The sequence below is a fragment of the Triticum urartu genome, chromosome 3A (genome assembly GCF_056163025.1).
Source record: "Triticum urartu cultivar PI428250 chromosome 3A, HENAU_Tu73, whole genome shotgun sequence".
In the NCBI taxonomy this organism is placed as follows: domain Eukaryota; kingdom Viridiplantae; phylum Streptophyta; class Magnoliopsida; order Poales; family Poaceae; genus Triticum; species Triticum urartu.
Genome location: NC_141875.1, coordinates 441,917,872 through 441,923,750, shown reverse-complemented (window position 1 = coordinate 441,923,750; position 5,879 = coordinate 441,917,872). Strand labels below are relative to the sequence as shown.

General features: G+C 49.5%; 1 long non-coding RNA gene across 1 annotated transcript; it reads left to right on the top strand.

Annotated features, from left to right (window-relative positions):
- Positions 1 to 759: 759 nt before the first annotated feature.
- On the top strand, positions 760 to 4,358 carry LOC147980005 (uncharacterized). Its single transcript, XR_015619076.1, has 2 exons — positions 760 to 1,165; positions 4,069 to 4,358. It is a non-coding gene; the product is annotated as an uncharacterized LOC147980005 (long non-coding RNA).
- Positions 4,359 to 5,879: the final 1,521 nt, after the last annotated feature.

Sequence of the window (5,879 nt, the reverse complement as noted above, 5' to 3'; positions counted from 1 at the left end):
ATGATGACCTAGAGAAGAGAAATGAAGACATCAACGAAAGGGATTAACTTCTTCGAGAAGAGCAACCAAAAAAAACGAGAAGATCCGTTAGAAGTACAAAACCAGAACTTTTCTCCTTACTCCACCTCTTAAAATCTCGGGACGAGATTTCTTGTAGTGGGGGAGATTTGTAACACCCCGAGAATTATGCGACAGTAATCCTCCTGTTGATGGTGCCATGTCATCACTCGTACTGTTGCTAATCCTCGCTTGATCCAAATCTTAGTTCGAACTAAGATTCAAATAAAGCACAGAATTCAAATTTCTCAAACACGCAAAAGAAACTGTTCAAAGTGTGGAAAATATTTCATAACTAATTATGGTGGTGACCCAACACTTTGTAAAGTATGTAAATCCCCTTTTGTGAATATAACATTTGCTAAAAATAATTGTTAAGTGCTTTTTAATTATTAAACATTTTCTAACTATTTTAAATCCCTCCCCAAACTTTCATGGCAATGCCTAAAACTGCAATGTGATTTATGGTCAAAGTTTCATATTACATGAAAGTCATTTGCTATCTAAAATAATTACAAAACAGAAAACTATAAAAGAAAAGGTAAATGAAAAGGATAAACAGAAAAGGGACGCACCCCGTATGCCTGGGCCTTAGCCCACCCAACCGCATGGGCCAACCAGGCCACGCACCAGCCGGCCCAGCCCAGCTCTCGGTCTCCTCCCTCCTCCTACTGCTCGACCGACCGCAGCCGCGCCCGCTCGTCCCCGCCGGACCGTCTCGCCGTCCCCGTCGGCGAGAGGATAAGGGCGACGCCTCGGCCCCCTCGCCTCCCCACTTGCCCTTGCACTCCCCTCATCCTCTCTCCCACTCTCGCTACACCCCTCCCCCAGACCCACTCCTTCCTTATCCCTCTCGCACGAGCCGCCCGAGCTCGGCCGTCGTCATGCCGTCGTCGATGCCGCGGCCACCGCGCTCCTCGCACCACAAGAAGGCGCCCAGAAGAACCGACACGGTCCACTTCGTCCATCCCGAGCATCAAATCGAGTGCAGCCGCCCCGTCCGCTCGCCATCGGGCGCATCTTCGTCGCGTACATCGCCGGCGACCGGTGTCGTTTACCACGACTCTGGTCCACCTACGGCCTCCCCGTCGACTCCATTGGAACCGTTGTGAGCTCCTCTTCCAAAATCCCCTATCTCCCCATGCTTGATTTCCCGCTGTAGCACCGTCCCGGACGAGGCCGAAGCCAGCGTCCGCCATGGCCAAGGAGCCCCGCGCTCCCGAACTCCCCCTGTCCGTCCTCTATCGCGCCCGGCCGCGGCCTACAGCGTGCGTGCGCGCCCACACTCCCCGCTGCTGCTCTCACCTGCTGCGAACAGTCGCCCGTGGCCGCCATGGCCGGACCCCCGTGTCCCCGCGCGCATAGCCTCTCCTGGTCGCGCCCCTGCTGCTCGCGCGTGCCTGCGCGTGAGCCCGCCTCGCCCCGGCCACACCCCTGCCGCCTCCCACGCGCGCCCTCGCCAGCTCCTCGCCGTGCCTGCGCTTCTCACTGCTGAACTAATGCTGCTCGCGAGCCGCTACCTCCGCACGCGTTCGCTGTTGCTGCTGGACGCCAGGCTTCTTACTTGTTACTGCTGCCGCTGCATACTGCTGATGCCGCTGTGTACTGCTGCCGCTGCATGCTGCTGATTATTCCCTGTCGCTGCTGCTCTTAATCCCTACCGCTGTTGCTCTTGGCTACTGCTTGCTGCTGCCGCCGTAGGCCATGGCCGCTGTGCACTCCCGCGCATGCGTGCCTACCATGTTCGGCCAACATGCTAGTGGCCGGCCCAGATAGATTAGTCTAGGAATAGTTAGGTTAATTAAATTACTTGATTAGTATATGTGTAGATGACATGTGGGTCCCTTTCAATTAGATTAGTTTTATTTATTTGTTTAGTTACAACCTATGACATGTGGGCCACACCCTGCCCTTTTGACTAGTCAAAGTTGACATGGTCAACTCGGTTTTAAACAAATTAAAATAAAACCAGAAATTTATTTAAAACTTTAAAAATCATATAAAATAATCTGTAACTCGGATGAAAAAGTTTTATACATGAAAGTTGCTCAGAAAGACGAGACGAATCTGAATACGTGGTCCGTTCGTCCGCTACGCGTCCCTAGCATAGCGAACATGCAACCGCCTCCTCTCTTTCATCTGTCCGAAAACGCAAACTTCGGGAAAGCATTCCCGGATGTTCCCCCCTTTGCCGGTATCGTGTAGCACTGCGTTAGAACACCCCTTAGCACCGCTTGTTGTCATGTTATGTTTGTGATGCCTTGTGTGCTCCATATTTACTGTATCTTCCCCCTCTTCTTCTCCGGTAGACATCGAGACCGACGCTGATGCCTTTGAGTATGACTACGTCAACGACGACCCCTCCTTGCGAGAGCAACCAGGAAAGCAAACCCCCCTTGAGCATTCCGATATCGCCCATTTCTTTCCCTCTCATGCTTGCATTAGAACTACTATTGCTTTCTGTATGATCCTACTCTGATGCATAGCCTGTTGTTGTTACCTGCTTTCATACCTTACCTGCTTATCCTAAACTGCTTAGTATAGGTTGGTTAGAGATCCATCAGTGACCCCACCTTGTCCCAGTTGCCTCGCTTTATGTTCGATGACTCGATCAACGTGATCGACGTCCAGGCCCCGACACCGCACATCACCCCCTAGTTGTACGACACTACAGAGTTACTATCGAGTGCCGAGGGTGAACCTCATACATCACTCCTGATGAGATCTCTGTAATGGCTATACGGTCGAGGTCATTGAGGGTGATTTCCTCCTTAACCTCTTTCCGTTACGGCTTTGTCGTGCAACCCCTCAAGTGTGAACCTCGAGGGTGGATCCTCTTACGTTCACCTTGATGACAACATCGAGTGGAATTCACCGGGGGTGATTCCTCGGGTTTTCCCCTTGGTGTTAGACACACAGTTACTATGGTTACTATGACTTTGCACTGAGCCATGTTACTAAAGACGGGTCGGCCCTAAGGGGTACCCGCGCAAGCTTAATAGCGAGTGATGTGGAGTCGGGTTGACCTGGAAGGTGCCCGCGAGATACTTACGAGGCGTGGCCGGGCATTCTTAGCCCTTGCCGCAAGTACTCGAGATGGGGCGACGGGGTCACATCGATCGTGAGTCTCTACTCGTTACCGCATGCTCCTAATCCACTACGATTTGGATATTTGATCCGAGGGGCCTCTGGCCTGATAGCACTAACCATCACGTGGGCATTGTATGGGCGTTCTGCGTCGTATACATCAGCAGAAGCTTAATAGACGTCAGCGACTGAGCGGCGCGCGCCGGGTTGGACTGCATAAGCTCCTGCCTTGTTGAAGGAGGTAGCTAGGTCTGCTCACCGGCCACCCACGCAACGTGTAGGAGTTCCCGGGGCGATGGCCCATGACCCCTGGGGGCATAGGTTTAGTCCGACATGTTGACCTCTCTATTAAGCCTAGGTCGGGTTGCGGCGTATTGTTTGGCCGAGGCCGGACATGACCCAGGAAAGTGTGTCCGGCCGGAGTTAATCGAGCGTGGTGGGTAAGTTGGTGCACCCCTGCAGGGAAGAAAACATCTATCGATAGCCTGTCCTACGGTAACGGACACTTGGAGTTGTATCCCGATCGATACAACTAGAACTGGATACTTGTGATGAGAACTGGATGGTGATGAGATTTGGAATGTGTTGACACTTGGATAGTATGGCTCTGGGATTGTTTTCTCACAGGGAGTCGAGAAAGGATCTCTGGCCGAGGTTGATAACATTACTGCTACTTTACTTTATGCTACTCTACTCCCTCCTGTTGCTGCAAGATGGTGGTTTCCAGAAGATGCTAGTCTTCGATAGGCTAGGCTTTCCCCTTCCCTTCTGGCATTCTGCAGTTTAGTCCACAAATACAACCCATTCCTTTGATACAGATGCATACTTAGTTTAGATCTGATGTAACTCTTGCGAGTACTTTGGATGAGTACTCACGGTTGCTTTGCTACTTCTTTTTCCCCCATACCCGATTGTTGCGACCAGATGACGGATCCCAGGAGCCAGACGACGCCACTGATGACTACTACTGCCTGGAGGATGCTTACTACTACGTGAAGACCGCTGACGACTTGGAGTAGTTAGGAGGCTCCCAGGCAGGAGGCCTTGCCTTTTCGATCGTTGTTGATTTTGTGCTAGCCTTGTTAAGGCAATCTTGTCTAACTTATGTCTGTACTCAGATATTGTTGCTTCTGCTGACTCTTGTGTTTTCGAGCTTATGTATTCGAGCCCTCGAGGCCCCTGGCTGGTAATATAAAGCTTGTATTATTTTAATTTGTGTCTAGAGTTGTGTTGTGATATCTTTCCGTGAGTCCTTGATCTTGATCGTACACATTTGCGTGTATGATTAGTGTACGGTCAAACTGGGAGCGTCACTGGAGCCTCCGACAAGATTGTGGAGTTGAACCAAGGAGTTTGTAAGGGCAAGGAGATCGCCTACTTCGTGAATATCTACCCAAGTGAGGCAAGTCCTTCGTGGGCGATGGCCACGGTGGGATAGACAAGGTTGCTTCTTCATGGACCCTTCGTGGGTGGAGACCTTCGCGGACTCGCGCGGCTGTTACCCTTCGTGGGTTGAAGTCTCCATCAACTTGGATGTACGATAGCACCACCTATCGGAACCACATCAAAAATCTCCGTGTCTACATTGCATTTGCCCCCTCCAAACTCCTCCCTTTACCTTCATGTGCTATGTTTTACATTTCGCTGCTATACTCTTTAGACCTGCATGCGTAGCTTGATTGCTTGACTTGTGCTAAGCTGCTAAAATCTGCCAAGACTTAAAATTAGGAAAATGATAGATTTTTATTTGGTTAAGTAGTCTAATCACCCCCTCTAGACATACTTTTGATCCTACACAAACAGAGTGTCCCTAGTATGCCTCTACTTGACTAGCTCGTTAATCAAAGATGGTTAAGTTTCCTAACCATAGACATGTGTTGTCATTTGATGAAACGAGATCACATCATTAGAGAATGATGTGATGGACATGACCCATCTGTTAGCTTAGCATAATGATCATATAGTTTTATTGCTATTGCTTTCTTCATGACTTATACATATTCCTTTGACTATGAGATTATGCAACTCCCGAATACCGGAGGAACACTTTGTGTGCTGTCAAACATCACAACATAACTGGGTGATTATAAAGATGCTCTAAAGGTGTCTCCGATGGTGTTTGTTGAGTTGGCATAGATCAAGATTAGGATTTGTCACTTCGTGTATCGGAGAGGTATCTCTGGGCCCTCTCGGTAATGCACATCACTATAAGCCTTGGAAGCAATCTGATTAATGAGTTAGTTGCGGGATGATGCATTACGGAATGAGTAAAGAGACTTACCGGTAACGATATTGAACTAGGTATGATGATACCGACGATCGAATCTCGGGCAAGTAACATACCGATGACAAAGGGAATTATGTATGCTGTCATAAGGTTCGACCGATAAAGATCTTTGTAGAATATGTTGGAACCAATATGGGCATCCAGGTTCCGCTATTGGTTATTGACCAGAGATGTGTCTCGGTCATGTCTACATAGTTCTCGAACCCGTAGGGTCCGCACGCTTAATGTTCGTTGACGATATAGTATTATATGAGTTATGTAACCGAATGTTGTTTGGAGTCGCTGATGAGATCATGGACATGACGAGGAGCTCCAGAATGGTCCAGAGGTAAAGATTGATATATGGGATAGTAGTGTTTGAACTCCGGAAGGGTTCCGGAATTCACCGGAACGGGTTCCGGGTGTCTCCCGAAATGTTTGGGTACGAGAACACTTTATTTGGGCCAAA